Below are 27,199 nucleotides of genomic sequence, written 5' to 3'. Positions count from 1 at the left end.
CCCTGTCTCTGTGTCTTCCAACTCATACTTACCTGGCAGTGAAGATACCATGATCAAGAAGGTGGTTCACCCAGGGCGAGGCTCAACCATTGCAGTCCGGTTGTGCTGACCACTGCGAATTCCCCAAATGTGGGAATCTCGACTGCATAATTTCTGATAGTAGGGGACTGCGTTCGCGCTCTCCCCTGATTTTTAAGTTGAAAAAAATATCACACGGTTGGTAGACGGACATCGACCTCAACATGCTGCTATTCGGCTTGCCGATTCCTCTAGCCGAGTCCTGGGCGTTTGTGAAAAGGAAGAAAGATGTCCTTAACTAGACCATGGTGCTTGACCATGGAGGGCTTGGACAGGTGTGCCAAGCAGCAGCCACTGCTATGCCCCATTGAAAGAACTGCACCAGGACTGTGCTGCCAGCCTCAAATCACTGTATACATCAGCCCTGACTGCTGGGGGAAATTTCCAGCTCTGAATCAACATTGAAATGAAGAAAAAATAACACAGCGAGATTTGTGCTTTTGAATGGAGGGAAGGAAATAGTACATTGGAGAATATTGCCCTCTTTAAGATGTGGGCAGGGGTGTGGCTTTGGATTTGGAACAGGGCACGTCAACTCAGGCTTACCATGAGCGTTTTGACTGGGACGACTAGGGTCTTCAGCTGCTCTCGACAAGAGTGCTGTACTTACTTTGGTTTCTCTTCATAGCGCACAAGTCTTTCGCCTTTTACTAAAGACTTCCGTGGAGAGGAACACCAATGAGTTAAACCTATTTTTGGCAGGCTTTGCCGTTTGGCTGAGCCTTGTACACTTGTGAAAAGAAAGACAGCTGTCCTTAACTAGACCAAGGTGCTTGACTATGGAGGGTTTGGACGGGTGTGCAAAGCAGCAGCCACTGCCATGACCCATTGAATGAACTGCACCACGACAAGGTAGAAATGTGTCAGGAGGTTGCCTCAGGAAGCAAACAGTTGGGGCTCATCGCTTCTCGGCCTTTTGGCTAAGATCAAGTGTAGTATCTGTTCTTATCAGTTTAATATCTGATATGTCCTCTATATGAGGATAATGTATTAAGCAGATTTTTAGCATTGGGAGATGAAAAAGGGCTTGCTCCGTTCACTCCACGCATTGACCCGGTATTGCAGCATTGCCGGGAACGGTGCACTCTTTAATGCCTTGTGGACAACCAAACACCAATCTAAATGGATCAGTCTGTTGATTGATTTGACTCTGAAATGAACGACGCGAGTCACAGTCGCTGTCTGTTTTCAAGGCCGGGACTTGTGGCAAACAAAGGCCCTGTTTACTCCTTACCGAGGCCCTTTGTGGAACAACACTGTGCTCCCAGCCTCAAATCACTGTATACATCAGCCCTGACTGCTTGGGGAAATTTCCAGCTCTGAATGCTAAATCCGTCCTCCGAGTCAGATTGTAGGTGATGTCATTTTGTAGGCTCTATTTCGTTTGCAGATTGTCCAGAAAAGTGCAAGCGTAGCTGTGCAGCAGTGTCTGTTGTATGCTGTGAAGCTGTGTGTTGAGTAATGCAAATTGCCCGGGTTTGCCGAGAGAAGTGGGTGTGGCTTTTTGGATGGGCCGAAAATGATTGCGTGTTCTCCTCACCGATATTTTCCCTTCTTTGTGGGAGAAATGTGTTCCGAAGATCCTTCCATTGTTAGCATGCTTAGATTTTCGTTTGGTTGCTGGGCTGTGTTTGCTTTCTCAGAAGCAGAAACAGCTTGCCATGGATTATGCCATCTGGGAACCGTCATCCAGAGTACTGTGTCTGGGAATGCCACCCCTGTCTCTGTGTCTTCCAACTCATACTTACCTGGCAGGGAAGATACCATGATCAAGAAGGTGGTTCACCCAGGGCGAGGCTCAACCATTGCACTCCGGTTGTGCTGACCACTGCGAATTCCCCAAATGTGGGAATCTCGACTGCGTCATTTCTGGTAGTGGGGGACTGCGTTCGCGCTCTCCCCTGATTTTTAAGTTGAAAAAAATATCACACGGTTGGTAGACGGACATGGACCTCAACATGCTGCTATTCCGCTTGCCGATTCCTGTAGCCGAGTCCTGGGCGTTTGTGAAAAGGAAGAAAGATGTCCTTAACTAGACCATGGTGCTTGACCATGGAGGGCTTGGACAGGTGTGCCAAGCAGCAGCCACTGCTATGCCCCATTGAAAGAACTGCACCAGGACTGTGCTCCCAGCCTCAAATCACTGTATACATCAGCCCTGACTGCTGGGGGAAATTTCCAGCTCTGAATCAACAGTGAAATGAAGAAAAAATAACACAGCGAGATTTGTGCTTTTGATTGGAGGGAAGGAAATAGTACATTGGAGAATATTGCCCTCTTTAAGATGTGGGCAGGGGTGTGGCTTTGGATTTGGAACAGGGCACGTCAACTCAGGCTTACCATGAGCGTTTTGACTGGGACGACTAGGGTCTTCAGCTGCTCTCGACAAGAGTGCTGTACTTACTTTGGTTTCTCTTCATAACGCCCAAGTCTTTCGCCTTTTACTAAAGACTTCCGTGGAGAGGAGCACCAATGAGTTAAACCTATTTTTGGCAGGCTTTGCTATTTGGCTGAGCCTTGTACACTTGTGAAAAGAAAGACAGCTGTCCTTAACTAGACCAAGGTGCTTGACTATGGAGGGTTTGGACGGGTGTGCAAAGCAGCAGCCACTGCCATGACCCATTGAATGAACTGCAACACGACATGGGAGTGCTGTACTTACTTTGGTTTCTCTGCCATGACCCATTGAATGAACTGCACCACGACAAGGGAGAAATGTGTCAGGAAGTTGCCTCAGGAAGCAAACAGTTGGGGCTCATCGCTTCTCGGCCTTTTGGCTAAGATCAAGTGTAGTATCTGTTCTTATCAGTTTAATATCTGATGTGTCCTCTATATGAGGATAATGTATTAAGCAGATTTTTAGCATTGGGAGATGAAAAAGGGGCTTGCTCTGTTCACTCCACGCATTGACCCGGTATTGCAGCATTGCCGGGAACGGTGCACTCTTTAGATGCCTTGTGGACAACCAAACACCAATCTAATTGGGTCAGTCTGTTGATTGATTTGACTCTGAAATGAACGATGCGAGTCACAGTCGCTGTCTGTCTTCAAGGCCGGGACTTGTGGCAAACAAAGGCCCTGTTTACTCCTTACCGAGGCCCTTTGTGGAACAACACTGTGCTCCCAGCCTCAAATCACTGTATACATCAGCCCTGACTGCTTGGGGAAATTTCCAGCTCTGAATGCTAATTTCCGTCCTCCGAGTCAGATTGTGGGTGATGTCATTTTGTAGGCTCTATTTCGTTTGCAGATTGTCCAGAAAAGTGCAAGCGTAGCTGTGCAGCAGTGTCTGTTGTATGCTGTGAAGCTGTGTGTTGAGTAATGCAAATTGCCCGTGTTTGCCGAGAGAAGTGGGTGTGGCTTTTTGGATGGGCCTAAAATGATTGCGTGTTCTCCTCACCGATATTTTCCCTTCTTTGTGGGAGAAATGTGTTCCGAAGATCCTTCCATTGTTAGCATGCTTAGATTTTCTTTTGGTTGCTGGGCTGTGTTTGCTTTCTCAGAAGCAGAAACAGCTTGCCAAGGGAAGCTAATGCTGACTCTGGGATTATGCCATCTGGGAACCGTCATCCAGAGTAGTGTGTCTGGGAATGCCGCCCCTGTCTCTGTGTCTTCCAACTCATACTTACCTGGCAGGGAAGATACCATGATCAAGAAGGTGGTTCACCCAGGGCGAGGCTCAACCATTGCACTCCGGTTGTGCTGACCACTGCGAATTCCCCAAATGTGGGAATCTCGACTGCATAATTTCTGGTAGTGGGGGACTGCGTTCGCGCTCTCCCCTGATTTTTAAGTTGAAAAAAATATCACACGATTGGTCGACGGACATGGACCTTAACATGCTGCTATTCCGCTTGCCGTTTCCTGTAGCCGAGTCCTGGGCGTTTGTGAAAAGGAAGAAAGATGTCCTTAACTAGACCATGGTGCTTGACCATGGAGGGCTTGGACAGGTGTGCCAAGCAGCAGCCACTGCTATGCCCCATTGAAAGAACTGCACCAGGACTGTGCTCCCAGCCTCAAATCACTGTATACATCAGCCCTGATTGCTGGGGGAAATTTCCAGCTCTGAATCAACAGTGAAATGAGGAAAAAATAACACAGCGAGATTTGTGCTTTTGATTGGAGGGAAGGAAATAGTACATTGGAGAATATTGCCCTCTTTAAGATGTGGGCAGGGGTGTGGCTTTGGATTTGGAACAGGGCACGTCAACTCAGGCTTACCATGAGCGTTTTGACTGGGACGACTAGGGTCTTCAGCTGCTCTCGACAAGAGTGCTGTACTTACTTTGGTTTCTCTTCATAACGCACAAGTCTTTCGCCTTTTACTAAAGACTTCCGTGGAGAGGAACACCAATGAGTTAAACCTATTTTTGGCAGGCTTTGCCGTTTGGCTGAGACTTGTACACTTGTGAAAAGAAAGACAGCTGTCCTTAACTAGACCAGAGTGCTTGACTATGGAGGGTTTGGACGGGTGTGCAAAGCAGCAGCCACTGCCATGACCCATTGAATGAACTGCACCACGACAAGGGAGAAATGTGTCAGGAGGTTGCCTCAGGAAGCAAACAGTTGGGGCTCATCGCTTCTCGGCCTTTTGGCTAAGATCAAGTGTAGTATCTGTTCTTATCAGTTTAATATCTGATGTGTCCTCTATATGAGGATAATGTATTAAGCAGATTTTTAGCATTGGGAGATGAAAAAGGGGCTTGCTCCGTTCACTCCACGCATTGACCCGGTATTGCAGCATTGCCTGGAACGGTGCACTCTTTAAATGCCTTGTGGACAACCAAACACCAATCTAAATGGATCAGTCTGTTGATTGGTTTGACTCTGAAATGAACGACGCGAGTCACAGTTGCTGTCTGTCTTCAAGGCCGGGACTTGTGGCAAACAAAAGCCCTGTTTACTCCTTACCGAGGCCCTTTGTGGAACAACACTGTGCTCCCAGCCTCAAATCACTGTATACATCAGCCCTGACTGCTTGGGGAAATTTCCAGCTCTGAATGCTAATTTCCGTCCTCCGAGTCAGATTGTGGGTGATGTCATTTTGTAGGCTCTATTTCGTTTGCAGATTGTCCAGAAAAAGTGCAAGCGTAGCTGTGCAGCAGTGTCTGTTGTATGCTGTGAAGCTGTGTGTTGAGTAATGCAAATTGCCCGGGTTTGCCGAGAGAAGTGGGTGTGGCTTTTTGGATGGGCCTAAAATGATTGCGTGTTCTCCTCACCGATATTTTCCCTTCTTTGTGGGAGAAATGTGTTCCGAAGATCCTTCTATTGTTAGCATGCTTAGATTTTCGTTTGGTTGCTGGGCTGTGTTTGCTTTCTCAGAAGCAGAAACAGCTTGCCAAGGGAAGCTAATGCTGACTCTGGGATTATGCCATCTGGGAACCGTCATCCAGAGTACTGTGTCTGGGAATGCCACCCCTGTCTCTGTGTCTTCCAACTCATACTTACCTGGCAGGGAAGATACCATGATCAAGAAGGTGGTTCACCCAGGGCGAGGCTCAACCATTGCACTCCGGTTGTGCTGACCACTGCGAATTCCCCAAATGTGGGAATCTCTACTGCATAATTTCTGGTAGTGGGGGACTGCGTTCGCGCTCTCCACTGATTTTTAAGTTGAAAAAAATATCACCCGGTTGGTAGACGGACATGGATCTCAACATGCTGCTATTCCGCTTGCCGATTCCTGTAGCCGAGTCCTGGGCGTTTGTGAAAAGGAAGAAAGATGTCCTTAACTAGACCATGGTGCTTGACCATGGAGGGCTTGGACAGGTGTGCCAAGCAGCAGCCACTGCTATGCCCCACTGAAAGAACTGCACCAGGACTGTGCTCCCAGCCTCAAATCACTGTATACATCAGCCCTGATTGCTGGGGGAAATTTCCAGCTCTGAATCAACAGTGAAATGAAGAAAAAATAACACAGCGAGATTTGTGCTTTTGATTGGAGGGAAGGAAATAGTACATTGGAGAATATTGCCCTCTTTAAGATGTGGGCAGGGGTGTGGCTTTGGATTTGGAACAGGGCACGTCAACTCAGGCTTACCATGAGCGTTTTGACTGGGACGACTAGGGTCTTCAGCTGCTCTCGACAAGAGTGCTGTACTTACTTTGGTTTCTCTTCATAACGCACAAGTCTTTCGCCTTTTACTAAAGACTTCCGTGGAGAGGAGCACCAATGAGTTAAACCTATTTTTGGCAGGCTTTGCTATTTGGCTGAGCCTTGTACACTTGTGAAAAGAAAAACAGCTGTCCTTAACTAGAAGACAGCTTGACTATGGAGGGTTTGGACGGGTGTGCAAAGCAGCAGCCACTGCCATGACCCATTGAATGAACTGCACCACGACAAGGGAGAAATGCGTCAGGAGGTTGCCTCAGGAAGCAAACAGTTGGGGCTCATCGCTTCTCGGCCTTTTGGCTAAGATCAAGTGTAGTATCTGTTCTTATCAGTTTAATATCTGATATGTCCTCTATATGAGGATAATGTATTAAGCAGATTTTTAGCATTGGGAGATGAAAAAGGGGCTTGCTCCGTTCACTCCACGCATTGACCCGGTATTGCAGCATTGCCTGGAACGGTGCACTCTTTAAATGCCTTGTGGACAACCAAACACCAATCTAAATGGATCAGTCTGTTGATTGATTTGACTCTGAAATGAACGACGCGAGTCACAGTCGCTGTCTGTCTTCAAGGCCGGGACTTGTGGCAAACAAAGGCCCTGTTTACTCCTTACCGAGGCCCTTTGTGGAACAACACTGTGCTCCCAGCCTCAAATCACTGTATACATCAGCCCTGACTGCTTGGGGAAATTTCCAGCTCTGAATGCTAATTTCCGTCCTCCGAGTCAGATTGTGGGTGATGTCATTTTGTAGGCTCTATTTCGTTTGCAGATTGTCCAGAAAAGTGCAAGCGTAGCTGTGCAGCAGTGTCTGTTGTATGCTGTGAAGCTGTGTGTTGAGTAATGCAAATTGCCCGGGTTTGCCGAGAGAAGTGGGTGTGGCTTTTTGGATGGGCCTAAAATGATTGCGTGTTCTCCTCACCGATATTTTCCCTTCTTTGTGGGAGAAATGTGTTCCGAAGATCCTTCCATTGTTAGCATGCTTAGATTTTCGTTTGGTTGCTGGGCTGTGTTTGCTTTCTCAGAAGCAGAAACAGCTTGCCAAGGGAAGCTAATGCTGACTCTGGGATTATGCCATCTGGGAACCGTCATCCAGAGTACTGTGTCTGGGAATGCCACCCCTGTCTCTGTGTCTTCCAACTCATACTTACCTGGCAGGGAAGATACCATGATCAAGAAGGTGGTTCACCCAGGGCGAGGCTCAACCATTGCACTCCGGTTGTGCTGACCACTGCGAATTCCCCAAATGTGGGAATCTCGACTGCGTAATTTCTGGTAGTGGGGGACTGCGTTCGCGCTCTCCCCTGATTTTTAAGTTGAAAAAAATATCACCCGGTTGGTAGACGGACATGGACCTCAACATGCTGCTATTCCGCTTGCCGATTCCTGTAGCCGAGTCCTGGGCGTTTGTGAAAAGGAAGAAAGATGTCCTTAACTAGACCATGGTGCTTGACCATGGAGGGCTTGGACAGGTGTGCCAAGCAGCAGCCACTGCTATGCCCCATTGAAAGAACTGCACCAGGACTGTGCTCCCAGCCTCAAATCACTGTATACATCAGCCCTGACTGCTGGGGGAAATTTCCAGCTCTGAATCAACAGTGAAATGAAGAAAAAATAACACAGCGAGATTTGTGCTTTTGATTGGAGGGAAGGAAATAGTACATTGGAGAATATTGCCCTCTTTAAGATGTGGGCAGGGGTGTGGCTTTGGATTTGGAACAGGGCACGTCAACTCAGGCTTACCATGAGCGTTTTGACTGGGACGACTAGGGTCTTCAGCTGCTCTCGACAAGAGTGCTGTACTTACTTTGGTTTCTCTTCATAACGCCCAAGTCTTTCGCCTTTTACTAAAGACTTCCGTGGAGAGGAGCACCAATGAGTTAAACCTATTTTTGGCAGGCTTTGCTATTTGGCTGAGCCTTGTACACTTGTGAAAAGAAAGACAGCTGTCCTTAACTAGACCAAGGTGCTTGACTATGGAGGGTTTGGACGGGTGTGCAAAGCAGCAGCCACTGCCATGACCCATTGAATGAACTGCACCACGACATGGGAGTGCTGTACTTACTTTGGTTTCTCTGCCATGACCCATTGAATGAACTGCACCACGACAAGGGAGAAATGTGTCAGGAAGTTGCCTCAGGAAGCAAACAGTTGGGGCTCATCGCTTCTCGGCCTTTTGGCTAAGATCAAGTGTAGTATCTGTTCTTATCAGTTTAATATCTGATGTGTCCTCTATATGAGGATAATGTATTAAGCAGATTTTTAGCATTGGGAGATGAAAAAGGGGCTTGCTCCGTTCACTCCACGCATTGACCCGGTATTGCAGCATTGCCGGGAACGGTGCACTCTTTAAATGCCTTGTGGACAACCAAACACCAATCTAAATGGATCAGTCTGTTGATTGATTTGACTCTGAAATGAACGACGCGAGTCACAGTCGCTGTCTGTCTTCAAGGCCGGGACTTGTGGCAAACAAAGGCCCTGTTTACTCCTTACCGAGGCCCTTTGTGGAACAACACTGTGCTCCCAGCCTCAAATCACTGTATACATCAGCCCTGACTGCTTGGGGAAATTTCCAGCTCTGAATGCTAATTTCCGTCCTCCGAGTCAGATTGTGGGTGATGTCATTTTGTAGGCTCTATTTCGTTTGCAGATTGTCCAGAAAAGTGCAAGCGTAGCTGTGCAGCAGTGTCTGTTGTATGCTGTGAAGCTGTGTGTTGAGTAATGCAAATTGCCCGGGTTTGCCGAGAGAAGTGGCTGTGGCTTTTTGGATGGGCCTAAAATGATTGCGTGTTCTCCTCACCGATATTTTCCCTTCTTTGTGGGAGAAATGTGTTCCGAAGATCCTTCCATTGTTAGCATGCTTAGATTTTCGTTTGGTTGCTGGGCTGTGTTTGCTTTCTCAGAAGCAGAAACAGCTTGCCATGGATTATGCCATCTGGGAACCGTCATCCAGAGTACTGTGTCTGGGAATGCCACCCCTGTCTCTGTGTCTTCCAACTCATACTTACCTGGCAGGGAAGATACCATGATCAAGAAGGTGGTTCACCCAGGGCGAGGCTCAACCATTGCACTCCGGTTGTGCTGACCACTGCGAATTCCCCAAATGTGGGAATCTCGACTGCGTAATTTCTGGTAGTGGGGGACTGCGTTCGCGCTCTCCCCTGATTTTTAAGTTGAAAAAAATATCACCCGGTTGGTAGACGGACATGGACCTCAACATGCTGCTATTCCGCTTGCCGATTCCTGTAGCCGAGTCCTGGGCGTTTGTGAAAAGGAAGAAAGATGTCCTTAACTAGACCATGGTGCTTGACCATGGAGGGCTTGGACAGGTGTGCCAAGCAGCAGCCACTGCTATGCCCCATTGAAAGAACTGCACCAGGACTGTGCTCCCAGCCTCAAATCACTGTATACATCAGCCCTGACTGCTGGGGGAAATTTCCAGCTCTGAATCAACAGTGAAATGAAGAAAAAATAACACAGCGAGATTTGTGCTTTTGAATGGAGGGAAGGAAATAGTACATTGGAGAATATTGCCCTCTTTAAGATGTGGGCAGGGGTGTGGCTTTGGATTTGGAACAGGGCACGTCAACTCAGGTTTACTATGAGCATTTTGACTGGGACGACTAGGGTCTTCAGCTGCTCTCGACAAGAGTGCTGTACTTACTTTGGTTTCTCTTCATAACGCACAAGTCTTTCGCCTTTTATTAAAGACTTCCGTGGAGAGGAACACCAATGAGTTAAACCTATTTTGGCAGGCTTTGCCGTTTGGCTGAGCCTTGTACACTTGTGAAAAGAAAAACAGCTGTCCTTAATTAGACCAAGGTGCTCGACTATGGAGGGTTTGGACGGGTGTGCAAAGCAGCAGCCACTGCCATGACCCATTGAATGAACTGCACCACGACAAGGGAGAAATGTGTCAGGAGGTTGCCTCAGGAAGCAAACAGTTGGGGCTCATCGCTTCTCGGCCTTTTGGCTAAGATCAAGTGTAGTATCTGTTCTTATCAGTTTAATATCTGATGTGTCCTCTATATGAGGATAATGTATTAAGCAGATTTTTAGCATTGGGAGATGAAAAAGGGGCTTGCTCCGTTCACTCCACGCATTGACCCGGTATTGCAGCATTGCCGGGAACGGTGCACTCTTTAAATGCCTTGTGGACAACCAAACACCAATCTAAATGGATCAGTCTGTTGATTGATTTGACTCTGAAATGAACGACGCGAGTCACAGTCGCTGTCTGTCTTCAAGGCCGGGACTTGTGGCAAACAAAGGCCCTGTTTACTCCTTACCGAGGCCCTTTGTGGAACAACACTGTGCTCCCAGCCTCAAATCACTGTATACATCAGCCCTGACTGCTTGGGGAAATTTCCAGCTCTGAATGCTAATTTCCGTCCTCCGAGTCAGATTGTGGGTGATGTCATTTTGTAGGCTCTATTTCGTTTGCAGATTGTCCAGAAAAGTGCAAGCGTAGCTGTGCAGCAGTGTCTGTTGTATGCTGTGAAGCTGTGTGTTGAGTAATGCAAATTGCCCGGGTTTGCCGAGAGAAGTGGGTGTGGCTTTTTGGATGGGCCTAAAATGATTGCGTGTTCTCCTCACCGATATTTTCCCTTCTTTGTGGGAGAAATGTGTTCCGAAGATCCTTCCATTGTTAGCATGCTTAGATTTTCGTTTGGTTGCTGGGCTGTGTTTGCTTTCTCAGAAGCAGAAACAGCTTGCCAAGGGAAGCTAATGCTGACTCTGGGATTATGCCATCTGGGAACCGTCATCCAGAGTACTGTGTCTGGGAATGCCGCCCCTGTTTCTGTGTCTTCCAATTCATACTTACCTGGCAGGGAAGATACCATGATCAAGAAGGTGGTTCACCCAGGGCGAGGCTCAACCATTGCACTCCGGTTGTGCTGACCACTGCAAATTCCCCAAATGTGGGAATCTCGACTGCATAATTTCTGGTAGTGGGGGACTGCGTTCGCGCTCTCCCCTGATTTTTAAGTTGAAAAAAATATCACCCGGTTGGTAGACGGACATGGACCTCAACATGCTGCTATTCCGCTTGCCGATTCCTGTAGCCGAGTCCTGGGCGTTTGTGAAAAGGAAGAAAGATGTCCTTAACTAGACCATGGTGCTTGACCATGGAGGGCTTGGACAGGTGTGCCAAGCAGCAGCCACTGCTATGCCCCATTGAAATAACTGCACCAGGACTGTGCTCCCAGCCTCAAATCACTGTATACATCAGCCCTGATTGCTGGGGGAAATTTCCAGCTCTGAATCAACAGTGAAATGAAGAAAAAATAAAACAGTGAGATTTGTTCTTTTGATTGGAGGGAAGGAAATAGTACATTGGAGAATATTGCCCTCTTTAAGATGTGGGCAGGGGTGTGGCTTTGGATTTGGAACAGGGCGCGTCAACTCAGGCTTACCATGAGCGTTTTGACTGGGACGACTAAGGTCTTCAGCTGCTCTCGACAAGAGTGCTGTACTTACTTTGGTTTCTCTTCATAACGCACAAGTCTTTCGCCTTTTACTAAAGACTTCCGTGGAGAGGAACACCAATGAGTTAAACCTATTTTGGCAGGCTTTGCCGTTTGGCTGAGCCTTGTACACTTGTGAAAAGAAAAACAGCTGTCCTTAACTAGACCAAGGTGCTTGACTATGGAGGGTTTGGACGGGTGTGCAAAGCAGCAGCCACTGCCATGACCCATTGAATGAACTGCACCACGACAAGGGAGAAATGTGTCAGGAGGTTGCCTCAGGAAGCAAACAGTTGGGGCTCATCGCTTCTCGGCCTTTTGGCTAAGATCAAGTGTAGTATCTGTTCTTATCAGTTTAAACCAGATACACCCGAGGGTCCCCCATTTGGACGCAGAGTACATCAAAACTTAGAGAGTTTTGTGTTAAAAGTAACTGGCAGAGAACCCACGAAGAACGAATATAGTGATGTTATAGTTCTGCAGAAACCTCAGCGTCCTGGGAACAACATGAACTGGGTCACTTCTACATGAGACAAACACATCTCCCATCAGCCAAGCAAACAAATAACAAAATATCATAAATCATACTCGATATGACTGGGACAGACCGGAGAAAAAGGCTGCTACACTCCGTTAGCAACGTGCTACCTACGAACATGCAGCATGAAAAAGCACGAGCGCCTGACGGAGATTACGGACATAGTTTCCATTTCTCTCCCCGGAAAACCATCGCAGAGATATTCAGCTTCGAACACAAAAAGTCACACAGCTTTCATCGAATATTGTACTTACTTTTGGTCGAATCTCAGCGAAAAAATGGAATATCTCCGTACTTCCAACGCATGTTTGTCCAGCTGCTGCTGCTCCGTGTGAATCCGTTCGATTCGTGTCTCTCGGACACTCCTCGGATTCTTGGGAGGGTTGGAAGCTCAGCAAATCAGATTTCAGAGCTGGACCTTTTTGAGCTTTATTGGCTAATAGTGCTGTCAATCATCTAGCTTTCAATTCCAGGCAATTCTATTGGCTCCTACGGTTCGAAGGATGTCTCAATGGTGAAAATCGGAGAGGGGGGGGCTGAGATACAGCCCTGAACAGAGAGTCGAAGCAGGATTTGACCTTAAACTAAATAACTAAAAAGGGCATAGAAAGAGCTTAAAACACTCAAAAAAGGTCCAATCTTCGGTCTATTGATTCAATGAACATCATGAGTGATACATAGAAGTGATATAGAGTGTTTTTGAATTTTAAAAATACTTTTTTATTCAAATATTGGAGTATTTGATCAGTTTTCTAATTTGAAATGCTCTATATTTCATAAATGTTTCACTGTATCTATGTATAGCTGTGTATATAGAGCCTATATCAGTTGTTCTAAGAGCCCAGCATATTAAAAGTCTTGGATACCCATACTTTCCAAAAAACAATACCCTAAAAGTGCTGTTTTTCAAGATCAAGCTTTTGAGTTTTCCAAGTTCTGCTGTGTTCCATCCTTATCTTATGTGAACCAGTAACATGTATTCTGATAGTTCCATGATTTTTCTCATCTCAAAAATATATAAAAAAATTTTTTTTTTTTTTTTTTTTTTTTTATACAATTAATTAGGTATTTCTTATCTTTATTCGAGCTGAGGCCTGCAAATAGGCCTCGTTTTTAATATCTGATATGTCCTCTATATGAGGATAATGTATTAAGCAGATTTTTAGCATTGGGAGATGAAAAAGGGGCTTGCTCCGTTCACTCCACACATTGACCCGGTATTGCAGCATTGCCGGGAACGGTGCACTCTTTAAATGCCTCGTTGACAACCAAACACCAATCTAAATGGATCAGTCTGTTGATTGATTTGACTCTGAAATGAACGACGCGAGTCACAGTCGCTGTCTGTCTTCAAGGCCGGGACTTGTGGCAAACAAAGGCCCTGTTTACTCCTTACCGAGGCCCTTTGTGGAACAACACTGTGCTCCCAGCCTCAAATCACTGTATACATCAGCCCTGACTGCTTGGGGAAATTTCCAGCTCTGAATGCTAATTTCCGTCCTCCGAGTCAGATTGTGGGTGATGTCATTTTGTAGGCTCTATTTCGTTTGCAGATTGTCCAGAAAAGTGCAAGCGTAGCTGTGCAGCAGTGTCTGTTGTATGCTGTGAAGCTGTGTGTTGAGTAATGCAAATTGCCCGGGTTTGCCGAGAGAAGTGGCTGTGGCTTTTTGGATGGGCCTAAAATGATTGCGTGTTCTCCTCACCGATATTTTCCCTTCTTTGTGGGAGAAATGTGTTCCGAAGATCCTTCCATTGTTAGCATGCTTAGATTTTCGTTTGGTTGCTGGGCTGTGTTTGCTTTCTCAGAAGCAGAAACAGCTTGCCATGGATTATGCCATCTGGGAACCGTCATCCAGAGTACTGTGTCTGGGAATGCCACCCCTGTCTCTGTGTCTTCCAACTCATACTTACCTGGCAGGGAAGATACCATGATCAAGAAGGTGGTTCACCCAGGGCGAGGCTCAACCATTGCACTCCGGTTGTGCTGACCACTGCGAATTCCCCAAATGTGGGAATCTCGACTGCATAATTTCTGGTAGTGGGGGACTGCGTTCGCGCTCTCCCCTGATTTTTAAGTTGAAAAAAATATCACCCGGTTGGTAGACGGACATGGACCTCAACATGCTGCTATTCCGCTTGCCGATTCCTGTAGCCGGGTCCTGGGCGTTTGTGAAAAGGAAGAAAGATGTCCTTAACTAGACCATGGTGCTTGACCATGGAGGGCTTGGACAGGTGTGCCAAGCAGCAGCCACTGCTATGCCCCATTGAAAGAACTGCACCAGGACTGTGCTCCCAGCCTCAAATCACTGTATACATCAGCCCTGACTGCTGGGGGAAATTTCCAGCTCTGAATCAACAGTGAAATGAAGAAAAAATAACACAGTGAGATTTGTGCTTTTGATTGGAGGGAAGGAAATAGTACATTGGAGAATATTGCCCTCTTTAAGATGTGGGCAGGGGTGTGGCTTTGGATTTGGAACAGGGCACGTCAACTCAGGCTTACCATGAGCGTTTTGACTGGGACGACTAGGGTCTTCAGCTGCTCTCGACAAGAGTGCTGTACTTACTTTGGTTTCTCTTCATAACGCACAAGTCTTTCGCCTTTTACTAAAGACTTCCGTGGAGAGGAACACCAATGAGTTAAACTATTTTTGGCAGGCTTTGCCGTTTGGCTGAGACTTGTACACTTGTGAAAAGAAAGACAGCTGTCCTTAACTAGACCAGGGTGCTTGACTATGGAGGGTTTGGACGGGTGTGCAAAGCAGCAGCCACTGCCATGACCCATTGAATGAACTGCACCACGACAAGGGAGAAATGTGTCAGGAGGTTGCCTCAGGAAGCAAACAGTTGGGGCTCATCGCTTCTCGGCCTTTTGGCTAAGATCAAGTGTAGTATCTGTTCTTATCAGTTTAATATCTGATATGTCCTCTATATGAGGATAATGTATTAAGCAGATTTTTAGCATTGGGAGATGAAAAAGGGGCTTGCTCCGTTCACTCCACGCATTGACCCGGTATTGCAGCATTGCCGGGAACGGTGCACTCTTTAAATGCCTTGTGGACAACCAAACACCAATCTAAATGGATCAGTCTGTTGATTGGTTTGACTCTGAAATGAACGACGCGAGTCACAGTCGCTGTCTGTCTTCAAGGCCGGGACTTGTGGCAAACAAAAGCCCTGTTTACTCCTTACCGAGGCCCTTTGTGGAACAACACTGTGCTCCCAGCCTCAAATCACTGTATACATCAGCCCTGACTGCTTGGGGAAATTTCCAGCTCTGAATGCTAATTTCCGTCCTCCGAGTCAGATTGTGGGTGATGTCATTTTGTAGGCTCTATTTCGTTTGCAGATTGTCCAGAAAAGTGCAAGCGTAGCTGTGCAGCAGTGTCTGTTGTATGCTGTGAAGCTGTGTGTTGAGTAATGCAAATTGCCCGGGTTTGCCGAGAGAAGTGGGTGTGGCTTTTTGGATGGGCCTAAAATGATTGCGTGTTCTCCTCACCGATATTTTCCCTTCTTTGTGGGAGAAATGTGTTCCGAAGATCCTTCCATTGTTAGCATGCTTAGATTTTCTTTTGGTTGCTGGGCTGTGTTTGCTTTCTCAGAAGCAGAAACAGCTTGCCAAGGGAAGCTAATGCTGACTCTGGGATTATGCCATCTGGGAACCGTCATCCAGAGTAGTGTGTCTGGGAATGCCGCCCCTGTCTCTGTGTCTTCCAACTCATACTTACCTGGCAGGGAAGATACCATGATCAAGAAGGTGGTTCACCCAGGGCGAGGCTCAACCATTGCACTCCGGTTGTGCTGACCACTGCGAATTCCCCAAATGTGGGAATCTCGACTGCATAATTTCTGGTAGTGGGGGACTGCGTTCGCGCTCTCCCCTGATTTTTAAGTTGAAAAAAATATCACACGGTTGGTCGACGGACATGGACCTCAACATGCTGCTATTCCGCTTGCCGATTCCTGTAGCCGAGTCCTGGGCGTTTGTGAAAAGGAAGAAAGATGTCCTTAACTAGACCATGGTGCTTGACCATGGAGGGCTTGGACAGGTGTGCCAAGCAGCAGCCACTGCTATGCCCCATTGAAAGAACTGCACCAGGACTGTGCTCCCAGCCTCAAATCACTGTATACATCAGCCCTGATTGCTGGGGGAAATTTCCAGCTCTGAATCAACAGCGAAATGAAGAAAAAATAACACAGCGAGATTTGTGCTTTTGATTGGAGGGAAGGAAATAGTACATTGGAGAATATTGCCCTCTTTAAGATGTGGGCAGGGGTGTGGCTTTGGATTTGGAACAGGGCACGTCAACTCAGGCTTACCATGAGCGTTTTGACTGGGACGACTAGGGTCTTCAGCTGCTCTCGACAAGAGTGCTGTACTTACTTTGGTTTCTCTTCATAACGCACAAGTCTTTCGCCTTTTACTAAAGACTTCCGAAGGAGAGGAACACCAATGAGTTAAACCTATTTTTGGCAGACTTTGCCGTTTGGCTGAGTCTTGCACACTTGTGAAAAGAAAGACAGCTGTCCTTAACGAGACCAAGGTGCTTGACTATGGAGGGTTTGGACGGGTGTGCAAAGCAGCAGCCACTGCCATGACCCATTGAATGAACTGCACCACGACATGGGAGTGCTGTACTTACTTTGGTTTCTCTGCCATGACCCATTGAATGAACTGCACCACGACAAGGGAGAAATGTGTCAGGAAGTTGCCTCAGGAAGCAAACAGTTGGGGCTCATCGCTTCTCGGCCTTTTGGCTAGGATCAAGTGTAGTATCTGTTCTTATCAGTTTAATATCTGATGTGTCCTCTATATGAGGATAATGTATTAAGCAGATTTTTAGCATTGGGAGATGAAAAAGGGGCTTGCTCCTTTCACTCCACGCATTGACCCGGTATTGCAGCGTTGCCGGGAACGGTGCACTCTTTAAATGCCTTGTGGACAACCAAACACCAATCTAAACGGGTCAGTCTGTTGATTGATTTGATTCTGAAATGAACGACGCGAGTTACAGTCGCTGTCTGTCTTCAAGGCCGGGACTTGTGGCAAACAAAGGCCCTGTTTACTCCTTACCGAGGCCCTTTGTGGAACAACACTGTGCTCCCAGCCTCAAATCACTGTATACATCAGCCCTGACTGCTTGGGGAAATTTCCAGCTCTGAATGCTAATTTCCGTCCTCCGAGTCAGATTGTGGGTGATGTCATTTTGTAGGCTCTATTTCGTTTGCAGATTGTCCAGAAAAGTGCAAGCGTAGCTGTGCAGCAGTGTCTGTTGTATGCTGTGAAGCTGTGTGTTGAGTAATGCAAATTGCCCGGGTTTGCCGAGAGAAGTGGGTGTGGCTTTTTGGATGGGCCTAAAATGATTGCTTGTTCTCCTCACCGATATTTTCCCTTCTTTGTGGGAGAAATGTGTTCCGAAGATCCTTCCATTGTTAGCATGCTTAGATTTTCGTTTGGTTGCTGGGCTGTGTTTGCTTTCTCAGAAGCAGAAACAGCTTGCCAAGGGAAGCTAATGCTGACTCTGGGATTATGCCATCTGGGAACCGTCATCCAGAGTACTGTGTCTGGGAATGCCACCCCTGTCTCTGTGTCTTCCAACTCATACTTACCTGGCAGGGAAGATACCATGATCAAGAAGGTGGTTCACCCAGGGCGAGGCTCAACCATTGCACTCCGGTTGTGCTGACTACTGCGAATTCCCCAAATGTGGGAATCTCGACTGCATAATTTCTAGTGGTGGGGGAGTGCGTTCGCGCTCTCCCCTGATTTTTAAGTTGAAAGAAGTATCACACGGTTGGTAGACGGACATGGACCTCAACATGCTGCTATTCCGCTTGCCGATTCCTGTAGCCGAGTCCTGGGCGTTTGTGAAAAGGAAGAAAGATGTCCTTAACTAGACCATGGTGCTTGACCATGGAGGGCTTGGACAGGTGTGCCAAGCAGCAGCCACTGCTATGCCCCATTGAAAGAACTGCACCAGGACTGTGCTGCCAGCCTCAAATCACTGTATACATCAGCCCTGACTGCTGGGGGAAATTTCCAGCTCTGAATCAACAGTGAAATGAAGAAAAAATAACACGGTGAGATTTGTGCTTTTGATTGGAGGGAAGGAAATAGTACATTGGAGAATATTGCCCTCTTTAAGATGTGGGCAGGGGTGTGGCTTTGGATTTGGAACAGGGCACGTCAACTCAGGCTTACCATGAGCGTTTTGACTGGGACGACTAGGGTCTTCAGCTGCTCTCGACAAGAGTGCTGTACTTACTTTGGTTTCTCTTCATAACGCACAAGTCTTTCGCCTTTTACTAAAGACTTCCGTGGAGAGGAACACCAATGAGTTAAACCTATTTTTGGCAGGCTTTGCCGTTTGGCTGAGCCTTGTACACTTGTGAAAAGAAAGACAGCTGTCCTTAACTAGACCAGAGTGCTTGACTATGGAGGGTTTGGACGGGTGTGCAAAGCAGCAGCCACTGCCATGACCCATTGAATGAACTGCACCACGACAAGGGAGAAATGTGTCAGGAGGTTGCCTCAGGAAGCAAACAGTTGGGGCTCATCGCTTCTCGGCCTTTTGGCTAAGATCAAGTGTAGTATCTGTTCTTATCAGTCTAATATCTGATATGTCCTCTATATGGGGATAATGTATTAAGCAGATTTTTAGCATTGGGAGATGAAAAAGGGGCTTGCTCCGTTCACTCCACGCATTGACCCGGTATTGCAGCATTGCCGGGAACGGTGCACTCTTTAAATGCCTTGTGGACAACCAAACACCAATCTAAATGGATCAGTCTGTTGATTGATTTGACTCTGAAATGAACGACGCGAGTCACAGTCGCTGTCTGTCTTCAAGGCCGGGACTTGTGGCAAACAAAGGCCCTGTTTACTCCTTACCGAGGCCCTTTGTGGAACAACACTGTGCTCCCAGCCTCAAATCACTGTATACATCAGCCCTGACTGCTTGGGGAAATTTCCAGCTCTGAATGCTAATTTCCGTCCTCCGAGTCAGATTGTGGGTGATGTCATTTTGTAGGCTCTATTTCGTTTGCAGATTGTCCAGAAAAGTGCAAGCGTAGCTGTGCAGCAGTGTCTGTTGTATGCTGTGAAGCTGTGTGTTGAGTAATGCAAATTGCCCGGGTTTGCCGAGAGAAGTGGGTGTGGCTTTTTGGATGGGCCTAAAATGATTGCGTGTTCTCCTCACCGATATTTTCCCTTCTTTGTGGGAGAAATGTGTTCCGAAGATCCTTCCATTGTTAGCATGCTTAGATTTTCGTTTGGTTGCTGGGCTGTGTTTGCTTTCTCAGAAGCAGAAACAGCTTGCCAAGGGAAGCTAATGCTGACTCTGGGATTATGCCATCTGGGAACCGTCATCCAGAGTACTGTGTCTGGGAATGCCACCCCTGTCTCTGTGTCTTCCAACTCATACTTACCTGGCAGGGAAGATACCATGATCAAGAAGGTGGTTCACCCAGGGCGAGGCTCAACCATTGCACTCCGGTTGTGCTGACCACTGCGAATTCCCCAAATGTGGGAATCTCGACTGCATAATTTCTGGTAGTGGGGGACTGCGTTCGCGCTCTCCCCTGATTTTTAAGTTGAAAAAAATATCACCCGGTGGGTAGACGGACATGGACCTCAACATGCTGCTATTCCGCTTGCCGAGTCCTGGGCGTTTGTGAAAAGGAAGAAAGATGTCCTTAACTAGACCATGGTGCTTGACCATGGAGGGCTTGGACAGGTGTGCCAAGCAGCAGCCACTGCTATGCCCCATTGAAAGAACTGCACCAGGACTGTGCTCCCAGCCTCAAATCACTGTATACATCAGCCCTGACTGCTGGGGGAAATTTCCAGCTCTGAATCAACAGTGAAATGAAGAAAAAATAACACAGTGAGATTTGTGCTTTTGATTGGAGGGAAGGAAATAGTACATTGGAGAATATTGCCCTCTTTAAGATGTGGGCAGGGGTGTGGCTTTGGATTTGGAACAGGGCACGTCAACTCAGGCTTACCATGAGCGTTTTGACTGGGACGACTAGGGTCTTCAGCTGCTCTCGACAAGAGTGCTGTACTTACTTTGGTTTCTCTTCATAACGCACAAGTCTTTCGCCTTTTACTAAAGACTTCCGTGGAGAGGAACACCAATGAGTTAAACTATTTTTGGCAGGCTTTGCCGTTTGGCTGAGACTTGTACACTTGTGAAAAGAAAGACAGCTGTCCTTAACTAGACCAGGGTGCTTGACTATGGAGGGTTTGGACGGGTGTGCAAAGCAGCAGCCACTGCCATGACCCATTGAATGAACTGCACCACGACAAGGGAGAAATGTGTCAGGAGGTTGCCTCAGGAAGCAAACAGTTGGGGCTCATCGCTTCTCGGCCTTTTGGCTAAGATCAAGTGTAGTATCTGTTCTTATCAGTTTAAAATCTGATATGTCCTCTATATGAGGATAATGTATTAAGCAGATTTTTAGCATTGGGAGATGAAAAAGGGGCTTGCTCCGTTCACTCCACGCATTGACCCGGTATTGCAGCATTGCCGGGAACGGTGCACTCTTTAAATGCCTTGTGGACAACCAAACACCAATCTAAATGGATCAGTCTGTTGATTGATTTGACTCTGAAATGGACGACGCGAGTCACAGTCGCTGTCTGTCTTCAAGGCCGGGACTTGTGGCAAACAAAGGCCCTGTTTACTCCTTACCGAGGCCCTTTGTGGAACAACACTGTGCTCCCAGCCTCAAATCACTGTATACATCAGCCCTGACTGCTTGGGGAAATTTCCAGCTCTGAATGCTAATTTCCGTCCTCCGAGTCAGATTGTGGGTGATGTCATTTTGTAGGCTCTATTTCGTTTGCAGATTGTCCAGAAAAGTGCAAGCGTAGCTGTGCAGCAGTGTCTGTTGTATGCTGTGAAGCTGTGTGTTGAGTAATGCAAATTGCCCGGGTTTGCCGAGAGAAGTGGGTGTGGCTTTTTGGATGGGCCTAAAATGATTGCGTGTTCTCCTCACCGATATTTTCCTTCTTTGTGGGAGAAATGTGTTCCGAAGATCCTTCCATTGTTAGCATGCTTAGATTTTTGTTTGGTTGCTGGGCTGTGTTTGCTTTCTCAGAAGCAGAAACAGCTTGCCAAGGGAAGCTAATGCTGACTCTGGGATTATGCCATCTGGGAACCGTCATCCAGAGTACTGTGTCTGGGAATGCCGCCCCTGTCTCTGTGTCTTCCAATTCATACTTACCTGGCAGGGAAGATACCATGATCAAGAAGGTGGTTCACCCAGGGTGAGGCTCAACCATTGCACTCCGGTTGTGCTGACCACTGCGAATTCCCCAAATGTGGGAATCTCAGCTGCATAATTTCTGGTAGTGGGGGACTGTGTTCGCGCTCTCCCCTGATTTTTAAGTTGAAAAAAATATCACACGGTTGGTAGACAGACATGGACCTCAACATGCTGCTATTCCGCTTGCCGATTCCTGTAGCCGAGTCCTGGGCGTTTGTGAAAAGGAAGAAAGATGTCCTTAACTAGACCATGGTGCTTGACCATGGAGGGCTTGGACAGGTGTGCCAAGCAGCAGCCACTGCTATGCCCCATTGAAAGAACTGCACCAGGACTGTGCTGCCAGCCTCAAATCACTGTATACATCAGCCCTGACTGCTGGGGGAAATTTCCAGCTCTGAATCAACAGTGAAATGAAGAAAAAATAACACAGCGAGATTTGTGCTTTTGAATGGAGGGAAGGAAATAGTACATTGGAGAATATTGCCCTCTTTAAGATGTGGGCAGGGGTGTGGCTTTGGATTTGGAACAGGGCACGTCAACTCAGGCTTACCATGAGCGTTTTGACTGGGACGACTAGGGTCTTCAGCTGCTCTCGACAAGAGTGCTGTACTTACTTTGGTTTCTCTTCATAACGCACAAGTCTTTCGCCTTTTACTAAAGACTTCCGTGGAGAGGAACACCAATGAGTTAAACCTATTTTTGGCAGGCTTTGCCGTTTGGCTGAGCCTTGTACACTTGTGAAAAGAAAGACAGCTGTCCTTAACTAGACCAGAGTGCTTGACTATGGAGGGTTTGGACGGGTGTGCAAAGCAGCAGCCACTGCCATGACCCATTGAATGAACTGCACCACGACAAGGGAGAAATGTGTCAGGAGGTTGCCTCAGGAAGCAAACAGTTGGGGCTCATCGCTTCTCGGCCTTTTGGCTAAGATCAAGTGTAGTATCTGTTCTTATCAGTCTAATATCTGATATGTCCTCTATATGGGGATAATGTATTAAGCAGATTTTTAGCATTGGGAGATGAAAAAGGGGCTTGCTCCGTTCACTCCACGCATTGACCCGGTATTGCAGCATTGCCGGGAACGGTGCACTCTTTAAATGCCTTGTGGACAACCAAACACCAATCTAAATGGATCAGTCTGTTGATTGATTTGACTCTGAAATGAACGACGCGAGTCACAGTCGCTGTCTGTCTTCAAGGCCGGGACTTGTGGCAAACAAAGGCCCTGTTTACTCCTTACCGAGGCCCTTTGTGGAACAACACTGTGCTCCCAGCCTCAAATCACTGTATACATCAGCCCTGACTGCTTGGGGAAATTTCCAGCTCTGAATGCTAATTTCCGTCCTCCGAGTCAGATTGTGGGTGATGTCATTTTGTAGGCTCTATTTCGTTTGCAGATTGTCCAGAAAAGTGCAAGCGTAGCTGTGCAGCAGTGTCTGTTGTATGCTGTGAAGCTGTGTGTTGAGTAATGCAAATTGCCCGGGTTTGCCGAGAGAAGTGGGTGTGGCTTTTTGGATGGGCCTAAAATGATTGCGTGTTCTCCTCACCGATATTTTCCCTTCTTTGTGGGAGAAATGTGTTCCGAAGATCCTTCCATTGTTAGCATGCTTAGATTTTCGTTTGGTTGCTGGGCTGTGTTTGCTTTCTCAGAAGCAGAAACAGCTTGCCAAGGGAAGCTAATGCTGACTCTGGGATTATGCCATCTGGGAACCGTCATCCAGAGTACTGTGTCTGGGAATGCCACCCCTGTCTCTGTGTCTTCCAACTCATACTTACCTGGCAGGGAAGATACCATGATCAAGAAGGTGGTTCACCCAGGGCGAGGCTCAACCATTGCACTCCGGTTGTGCTGACCACTGCGAATTCCCCAAATGTGGGAATCTCGACTGCATAATTTCTGGTAGTGGGGGACTGCGTTCGCGCTCTCCCCTGATTTTTAAGTTGAAAAAAATATCACCCGGTGGGTAGACGGACATGGACCTCAACATGCTGCTATTCCGCTTGCCGAGTCCTGGGCGTTTGTGAAAAGGAAGAAAGATGTCCTTAACTAGACCATGGTGCTTGACCATGGAGGGCTTGGACAGGTGTGCCAAGCAGCAGCCACTGCTATGCCCCATTGAAAGAACTGCACCAGGACTGTGCTCCCAGCCTCAAATCACTGTATACATCAGCCCTGACTGCTGGGGGAAATTTCCAGCTCTGAATCAACAGTGAAATGAAGAAAAAATAACACAGTGAGATTTGTGCTTTTGATTGGAGGGAAGGAAATAGTACATTGGAGAATATTGCCCTCTTTAAGATGTGGGCAGGGGTGTGGCTTTGGATTTGGAACAGGGCACGTCAACTCAGGCTTACCATGAGCGTTTTGACTGGGACGACTAGGGTCTTCAGCTGCTCTCGACAAGAGTGCTGTACTTACTTTGGTTTCTCTTCATAACGCACAAGTCTTTCGCCTTTTACTAAAGACTTCCGTGGAGAGGAACACCAATGAGTTAAACTATTTTTGGCAGGCTTTGCCGTTTGGCTGAGACTTGTACACTTGTGAAAAGAAAGACAGCTGTCCTTAACTAGACCAGGGTGCTTGACTATGGAGGGTTTGGACGGGTGTGCAAAGCAGCAGCCACTGCCATGACCCATTGAATGAACTGCACCACGACAAGGGAGAAATGTGTCAGGAGGTTGCCTCAGGAAGCAAACAGTTGGGGCTCATCGCTTCTCGGCCTTTTGGCTAAGATCAAGTGTAGTATCTGTTCTTATCAGTTTAAAATCTGATATGTCCTCTATATGAGGATAATGTATTAAGCAGATTTTTAGCATTGGGAGATGAAAAAGGGGCTTGCTCCGTTCACTCCACGCATTGACCCGGTATTGCAGCATTGCCGGGAACGGTGCACTCTTTAAATGCCTTGTGGACAACCAAACACCAATCTAAATGGATCAGTCTGTTGATTGATTTGACTCTGAAATGAACGACGCGAGTCACAGTCGCTGTCTGTCTTCAAGGCCGGGACTTGTGGCAAACAAAGGCCCTGTTTACTCCTTACCGAGGCCCTTTGTGGAACAACACTGTGCTCCCAGCCTCAAATCACTGTATACATCAGCCCTGACTGCTTGGGGAAATTTCCAGCTCTGAATGCTAATTTCCGTCCTCCGAGTCAGATTGTGGGTGATGTCATTTTGTAGGCTCTATTTCGTTTGCAGATTGTCCAGAAAAGTGCAAGCGTAGCTGTGCAGCAGTGTCTGTTGTATGCTGTGAAGCTGTGTGTTGAGTAATGCAAATTGCCCGGGTTTGCCGAGAGAAGTGGGTGTGGCTTTTTGGATGGGCCTAAAATGATTGCGTGTTCTCCTCACCGATATTTTCCCTTCTTTGTGGGAGAAATGTGTTCCGAAGATCTTTCCATTGTTAGCATGCTTAGATTTTCGTTTGGTTGCTGGGCTGTGTTTGCTTTCTCAGAAGCAGAAACAGCTTGCCATGGGAAGCTAATGCTGACTCTGGGATTATGCCATCTGAGAACCGTCATCCAGAGTACTGTGTCTGGGAATGCCACCCCTGTCTCTGTGTCTTCCAACTCATACTTACCTGGCAGGGAAGATACCATGATCAAGAAGGTGGTTCACCCAGGGCGAGGCTCAACCATTGCACTCCGGTTGTGCTGACCACTGCGAATTCCCCAAATGTGGGAATCTCGACTGCATAATTTCTGGTAGTGGGGGACTGCGTTCGCGCTCTCCCCTGATTTTTAAGTTGAAAAAAATATCACACGGTTGGTAGACGGACATGGACCTCAACATGCTGCTATTCCGCTTGCCGATTCCTGTAGCCGAGTCCTGGGCGTTTGTGAAAAGGAAGAAAGATGTCCTTAACTAGACCATGGTGCTTGACCATGGAGGGCTTGGACAGGTGTGCCAAGCAGCAGCCACTGCTATGCCCCATTGAAAGAACTGCACCAGGACTGTGCTCCCAGCCTCAAATCACTGTATACATCAGCCCTGACTGCTTGGGGAAATTTCCAGCTCTGAATCAACAGTGAAATGAAGAAAAAATAACACAGCGAGATTTGTGCTTTTGATTGGGGGGAAGGAAATAGTACATTGGAGAATATTGCCCTCTTTAAGATGTGGGCAGGGGTGTGGCTTTGGATTTGGAACAGGGCACGTCAACTCAGGCTTACCATGAGCGTTTTGACTGAGACGACTAGGGTCTTCAGCTGCTCTCGACAAGAGTGCTGTACTTACTTTGGTTTCTCTTCATAAAGCACAAGTCTTTCGCCTTTTACTAAAGACTTCCGTGGAGAGGAACACCAATGAGTTAAACCTATTTTTGGCAGGCTTTGCCGTTTGGCTGAGCCTTGTACACTTGTGAAAAGAAAGACAGCTGTCCTTAACTAGACCAAGGTGCTTGACTATGGAGTGTTTGGACAGGTGTGCAAAGCAGCAGCCACTGCCATGACCCATTGAATGAACTGCACCACGACAAGGGAGAAATGTGTCAGGAAGTTGCCTCAGGAAGCAAACAGTTGGGGCTCATCGCTTCTCGGCCTTTTGGCTAAGATCAAGTGTAGTATCTGTTCTTATCAGTTTAATATCTGATATGTCCTCTATATGAGGATAATGTATTAAGCAGATTTTTAGCATTGGTAGATGAAAAAGGGGCTTGCTCCGTTCACTCCACGCATTGACCCGGTATTGCACCATTGCCGGGAACGGTGCACTCTTCAAATGCCTTGTGGACAACCGAACACCAATCTAAATGGATCAGTCTGTTGATTGATTTGACTCTGAAATGGACGACGCGAGTCACAGTCGCTGTCTGTCTTCAAGGCCGGGACTTGTGGCAAACAAAGGCCCTGTTTACTCCTTACCGAGGCCCTTTGTGGAACAACACTGTGCTCCCAGCCTCAAATCACTGTATACATCAGCCCTGACTGCTTGGGGAAATTTCCAGCTCTGAATGCTAATTTCCGTCCTCCGAGTCAGATTGTGGGTGATGTCATTTTGTAGGCTCTATTTCGTTTGCAGATTGTCCAGAAAAGTGCAAGCGTAGCTGTGCAGCAGTGTCTGTTGTATGCTGTGAAGCTGTGTGTTGAGTAATGCAAATTGCCCGGGTTTGCCGAGAGAAGTGGGTGTGGCTTTTTGGATGGGCCTAAAATGATTGCGTGTTCTCCTCACCGATATTTTCCTTCTTTGTGGGAGAAATGTGTTCCGAAGATCCTTCCATTGTTAGCATGCTTAGATTTTTGTTTGGTTGCTGGGCTGTGTTTGCTTTCTCAGAAGCAGAAACAGCTTGCCAAGGGAAGCTAATGCTGACTCTGGGATTATGCCATCTGGGAACCGTCATCCAGAGTACTGTGTCTGGGAATGCCGCCCCTGTCTCTGTGTCTTCCAATTCATACTTACCTGGCAGGGAAGATACCATGATCAAGAAGGTGGTTCACCCAGGGTGAGGCTCAACCATTGCACTCCGGTTGTGCTGACCACTGCGAATTCCCCAAATGTGGGAATCTCAGCTGCATAATTTCTGGTAGTGGGGGACTGCGTTCGCGCTCTCCCCTGATTTTTAAGTTGAAAAAAATATCACACGGTTGGTAGACAGACATGGACCTCAACATGCTGCTATTCCGCTTGCCGATTCCTGTAGCCGAGTCCTGGGCGTTTGTGAAAAGGAAGAAAGATGTCCTTAACTAGACCATGGTGCTTGACCATGGAGGGCTTGGACAGGTGTGCCA

General features: G+C 47.3%; 42 non-coding genes and 2 pseudogenes across 42 annotated transcripts; all 44 read left to right on the top strand.

Annotated features, from left to right (window-relative positions):
* Positions 1–24: 24 nt before the first annotated feature.
* LOC137882772 (U1 spliceosomal RNA) lies at positions 25–188 on the top strand. Its single transcript, XR_011104196.1, has one exon. It is a non-coding gene; the product is annotated as a U1 spliceosomal RNA (small nuclear RNA).
* A 496-nt stretch (positions 189–684) lies between these two features.
* Positions 685–799, top strand: LOC137883130 (U5 spliceosomal RNA). Its single transcript, XR_011104524.1, has one exon. It is a non-coding gene; the product is annotated as a U5 spliceosomal RNA (small nuclear RNA).
* Positions 800–978: 179 nt separating this feature from the next.
* LOC137883005 (U2 spliceosomal RNA) lies at positions 979–1,168 on the top strand. The gene has a single exon (XR_011104418.1). It is a non-coding gene; the product is annotated as a U2 spliceosomal RNA (small nuclear RNA).
* A 650-nt stretch (positions 1,169–1,818) lies between these two features.
* Positions 1,819–1,982, top strand: LOC137882695 (U1 spliceosomal RNA). The gene has a single exon (XR_011104121.1). It is a non-coding gene; the product is annotated as a U1 spliceosomal RNA (small nuclear RNA).
* Positions 1,983–2,478: 496 nt separating this feature from the next.
* LOC137882577 (U5 spliceosomal RNA) lies at positions 2,479–2,591 on the top strand. The gene has a single exon (XR_011104010.1). It is a non-coding gene; the product is annotated as a U5 spliceosomal RNA (small nuclear RNA).
* Positions 2,592–2,835: 244 nt separating this feature from the next.
* LOC137882991 (U2 spliceosomal RNA) lies at positions 2,836–3,026 on the top strand. The gene has a single exon (XR_011104405.1). It is a non-coding gene; the product is annotated as a U2 spliceosomal RNA (small nuclear RNA).
* Positions 3,027–3,699: 673 nt separating this feature from the next.
* LOC137882824 (U1 spliceosomal RNA) lies at positions 3,700–3,863 on the top strand. The gene has a single exon (XR_011104246.1). It is a non-coding gene; the product is annotated as a U1 spliceosomal RNA (small nuclear RNA).
* Positions 3,864–4,359: 496 nt separating this feature from the next.
* Positions 4,360–4,475, top strand: LOC137883075 (U5 spliceosomal RNA). Its single transcript, XR_011104474.1, has one exon. It is a non-coding gene; the product is annotated as a U5 spliceosomal RNA (small nuclear RNA).
* A 178-nt stretch (positions 4,476–4,653) lies between these two features.
* LOC137883026 (U2 spliceosomal RNA) lies at positions 4,654–4,844 on the top strand. The gene has a single exon (XR_011104438.1). It is a non-coding gene; the product is annotated as a U2 spliceosomal RNA (small nuclear RNA).
* A 674-nt stretch (positions 4,845–5,518) lies between these two features.
* Positions 5,519–5,682, top strand: LOC137882797 (U1 spliceosomal RNA). Its single transcript, XR_011104220.1, has one exon. It is a non-coding gene; the product is annotated as a U1 spliceosomal RNA (small nuclear RNA).
* Positions 5,683–6,178: 496 nt separating this feature from the next.
* LOC137883123 (U5 spliceosomal RNA) lies at positions 6,179–6,291 on the top strand. Its single transcript, XR_011104518.1, has one exon. It is a non-coding gene; the product is annotated as a U5 spliceosomal RNA (small nuclear RNA).
* Positions 6,292–6,470: 179 nt separating this feature from the next.
* Positions 6,471–6,661, top strand: LOC137882938 (U2 spliceosomal RNA). The gene has a single exon (XR_011104355.1). It is a non-coding gene; the product is annotated as a U2 spliceosomal RNA (small nuclear RNA).
* Positions 6,662–7,334: 673 nt separating this feature from the next.
* Positions 7,335–7,498, top strand: LOC137882612 (U1 spliceosomal RNA). Its single transcript, XR_011104043.1, has one exon. It is a non-coding gene; the product is annotated as a U1 spliceosomal RNA (small nuclear RNA).
* Positions 7,499–7,994: 496 nt separating this feature from the next.
* Positions 7,995–8,107, top strand: LOC137882575 (U5 spliceosomal RNA). The gene has a single exon (XR_011104008.1). It is a non-coding gene; the product is annotated as a U5 spliceosomal RNA (small nuclear RNA).
* Positions 8,108–8,351: 244 nt separating this feature from the next.
* On the top strand, positions 8,352–8,542 carry LOC137882906 (U2 spliceosomal RNA). Its single transcript, XR_011104324.1, has one exon. It is a non-coding gene; the product is annotated as a U2 spliceosomal RNA (small nuclear RNA).
* Positions 8,543–9,194: 652 nt separating this feature from the next.
* On the top strand, positions 9,195–9,358 carry LOC137882600 (U1 spliceosomal RNA). The gene has a single exon (XR_011104032.1). It is a non-coding gene; the product is annotated as a U1 spliceosomal RNA (small nuclear RNA).
* A 496-nt stretch (positions 9,359–9,854) lies between these two features.
* On the top strand, positions 9,855–9,969 carry LOC137882602 (U5 spliceosomal RNA). Its single transcript, XR_011104034.1, has one exon. It is a non-coding gene; the product is annotated as a U5 spliceosomal RNA (small nuclear RNA).
* Positions 9,970–10,147: 178 nt separating this feature from the next.
* Positions 10,148–10,338, top strand: LOC137882904 (U2 spliceosomal RNA). The gene has a single exon (XR_011104322.1). It is a non-coding gene; the product is annotated as a U2 spliceosomal RNA (small nuclear RNA).
* Positions 10,339–11,011: 673 nt separating this feature from the next.
* On the top strand, positions 11,012–11,175 carry LOC137882715 (U1 spliceosomal RNA). Its single transcript, XR_011104140.1, has one exon. It is a non-coding gene; the product is annotated as a U1 spliceosomal RNA (small nuclear RNA).
* A 496-nt stretch (positions 11,176–11,671) lies between these two features.
* Positions 11,672–11,786, top strand: LOC137882545 (U5 spliceosomal RNA). Its single transcript, XR_011103980.1, has one exon. It is a non-coding gene; the product is annotated as a U5 spliceosomal RNA (small nuclear RNA).
* A 178-nt stretch (positions 11,787–11,964) lies between these two features.
* LOC137883059 (U2 spliceosomal RNA) lies at positions 11,965–12,073 on the top strand (annotated as a pseudogene).
* A 1,162-nt stretch (positions 12,074–13,235) lies between these two features.
* Positions 13,236–13,451, top strand: LOC137883060 (U2 spliceosomal RNA; annotated as a pseudogene).
* A 652-nt stretch (positions 13,452–14,103) lies between these two features.
* LOC137882813 (U1 spliceosomal RNA) lies at positions 14,104–14,267 on the top strand. The gene has a single exon (XR_011104236.1). It is a non-coding gene; the product is annotated as a U1 spliceosomal RNA (small nuclear RNA).
* Positions 14,268–14,763: 496 nt separating this feature from the next.
* On the top strand, positions 14,764–14,878 carry LOC137883127 (U5 spliceosomal RNA). Its single transcript, XR_011104522.1, has one exon. It is a non-coding gene; the product is annotated as a U5 spliceosomal RNA (small nuclear RNA).
* Positions 14,879–15,056: 178 nt separating this feature from the next.
* On the top strand, positions 15,057–15,247 carry LOC137882842 (U2 spliceosomal RNA). Its single transcript, XR_011104262.1, has one exon. It is a non-coding gene; the product is annotated as a U2 spliceosomal RNA (small nuclear RNA).
* Positions 15,248–15,920: 673 nt separating this feature from the next.
* On the top strand, positions 15,921–16,084 carry LOC137882802 (U1 spliceosomal RNA). The gene has a single exon (XR_011104225.1). It is a non-coding gene; the product is annotated as a U1 spliceosomal RNA (small nuclear RNA).
* Positions 16,085–16,580: 496 nt separating this feature from the next.
* LOC137882609 (U5 spliceosomal RNA) lies at positions 16,581–16,697 on the top strand. The gene has a single exon (XR_011104041.1). It is a non-coding gene; the product is annotated as a U5 spliceosomal RNA (small nuclear RNA).
* A 241-nt stretch (positions 16,698–16,938) lies between these two features.
* LOC137883025 (U2 spliceosomal RNA) lies at positions 16,939–17,129 on the top strand. The gene has a single exon (XR_011104437.1). It is a non-coding gene; the product is annotated as a U2 spliceosomal RNA (small nuclear RNA).
* A 673-nt stretch (positions 17,130–17,802) lies between these two features.
* LOC137882778 (U1 spliceosomal RNA) lies at positions 17,803–17,966 on the top strand. Its single transcript, XR_011104202.1, has one exon. It is a non-coding gene; the product is annotated as a U1 spliceosomal RNA (small nuclear RNA).
* Positions 17,967–18,462: 496 nt separating this feature from the next.
* LOC137883094 (U5 spliceosomal RNA) lies at positions 18,463–18,577 on the top strand. The gene has a single exon (XR_011104492.1). It is a non-coding gene; the product is annotated as a U5 spliceosomal RNA (small nuclear RNA).
* Positions 18,578–18,756: 179 nt separating this feature from the next.
* On the top strand, positions 18,757–18,947 carry LOC137882982 (U2 spliceosomal RNA). Its single transcript, XR_011104396.1, has one exon. It is a non-coding gene; the product is annotated as a U2 spliceosomal RNA (small nuclear RNA).
* A 673-nt stretch (positions 18,948–19,620) lies between these two features.
* LOC137882791 (U1 spliceosomal RNA) lies at positions 19,621–19,784 on the top strand. Its single transcript, XR_011104214.1, has one exon. It is a non-coding gene; the product is annotated as a U1 spliceosomal RNA (small nuclear RNA).
* A 483-nt stretch (positions 19,785–20,267) lies between these two features.
* LOC137883126 (U5 spliceosomal RNA) lies at positions 20,268–20,382 on the top strand. The gene has a single exon (XR_011104521.1). It is a non-coding gene; the product is annotated as a U5 spliceosomal RNA (small nuclear RNA).
* Positions 20,383–20,560: 178 nt separating this feature from the next.
* Positions 20,561–20,751, top strand: LOC137882880 (U2 spliceosomal RNA). The gene has a single exon (XR_011104299.1). It is a non-coding gene; the product is annotated as a U2 spliceosomal RNA (small nuclear RNA).
* A 672-nt stretch (positions 20,752–21,423) lies between these two features.
* LOC137882761 (U1 spliceosomal RNA) lies at positions 21,424–21,587 on the top strand. Its single transcript, XR_011104185.1, has one exon. It is a non-coding gene; the product is annotated as a U1 spliceosomal RNA (small nuclear RNA).
* Positions 21,588–22,083: 496 nt separating this feature from the next.
* Positions 22,084–22,198, top strand: LOC137883093 (U5 spliceosomal RNA). Its single transcript, XR_011104491.1, has one exon. It is a non-coding gene; the product is annotated as a U5 spliceosomal RNA (small nuclear RNA).
* A 179-nt stretch (positions 22,199–22,377) lies between these two features.
* Positions 22,378–22,568, top strand: LOC137882981 (U2 spliceosomal RNA). The gene has a single exon (XR_011104395.1). It is a non-coding gene; the product is annotated as a U2 spliceosomal RNA (small nuclear RNA).
* Positions 22,569–23,241: 673 nt separating this feature from the next.
* LOC137882779 (U1 spliceosomal RNA) lies at positions 23,242–23,405 on the top strand. Its single transcript, XR_011104203.1, has one exon. It is a non-coding gene; the product is annotated as a U1 spliceosomal RNA (small nuclear RNA).
* Positions 23,406–23,888: 483 nt separating this feature from the next.
* LOC137883125 (U5 spliceosomal RNA) lies at positions 23,889–24,003 on the top strand. Its single transcript, XR_011104520.1, has one exon. It is a non-coding gene; the product is annotated as a U5 spliceosomal RNA (small nuclear RNA).
* Positions 24,004–24,181: 178 nt separating this feature from the next.
* LOC137882879 (U2 spliceosomal RNA) lies at positions 24,182–24,372 on the top strand. The gene has a single exon (XR_011104298.1). It is a non-coding gene; the product is annotated as a U2 spliceosomal RNA (small nuclear RNA).
* Positions 24,373–25,045: 673 nt separating this feature from the next.
* Positions 25,046–25,209, top strand: LOC137882768 (U1 spliceosomal RNA). Its single transcript, XR_011104192.1, has one exon. It is a non-coding gene; the product is annotated as a U1 spliceosomal RNA (small nuclear RNA).
* A 496-nt stretch (positions 25,210–25,705) lies between these two features.
* Positions 25,706–25,820, top strand: LOC137883165 (U5 spliceosomal RNA). The gene has a single exon (XR_011104556.1). It is a non-coding gene; the product is annotated as a U5 spliceosomal RNA (small nuclear RNA).
* Positions 25,821–25,999: 179 nt separating this feature from the next.
* On the top strand, positions 26,000–26,190 carry LOC137882958 (U2 spliceosomal RNA). Its single transcript, XR_011104373.1, has one exon. It is a non-coding gene; the product is annotated as a U2 spliceosomal RNA (small nuclear RNA).
* Positions 26,191–26,862: 672 nt separating this feature from the next.
* On the top strand, positions 26,863–27,026 carry LOC137882717 (U1 spliceosomal RNA). The gene has a single exon (XR_011104142.1). It is a non-coding gene; the product is annotated as a U1 spliceosomal RNA (small nuclear RNA).
* Positions 27,027–27,199: the final 173 nt, after the last annotated feature.

The sequence above is a fragment of the Cebidichthys violaceus genome, unplaced genomic scaffold (assembly GCF_023349555.1).
Source record: "Cebidichthys violaceus isolate CVI_PGR_0920_01 unplaced genomic scaffold, fCebVio1.0.p SCAF_32, whole genome shotgun sequence".
Classification (NCBI taxonomy): Eukaryota; Metazoa; Chordata; class Actinopteri; order Perciformes; family Stichaeidae; genus Cebidichthys; species Cebidichthys violaceus.
Note: the sequence above shows the minus strand (reverse complement) of the source record. Positions and strands in the feature narration are given on the sequence as shown.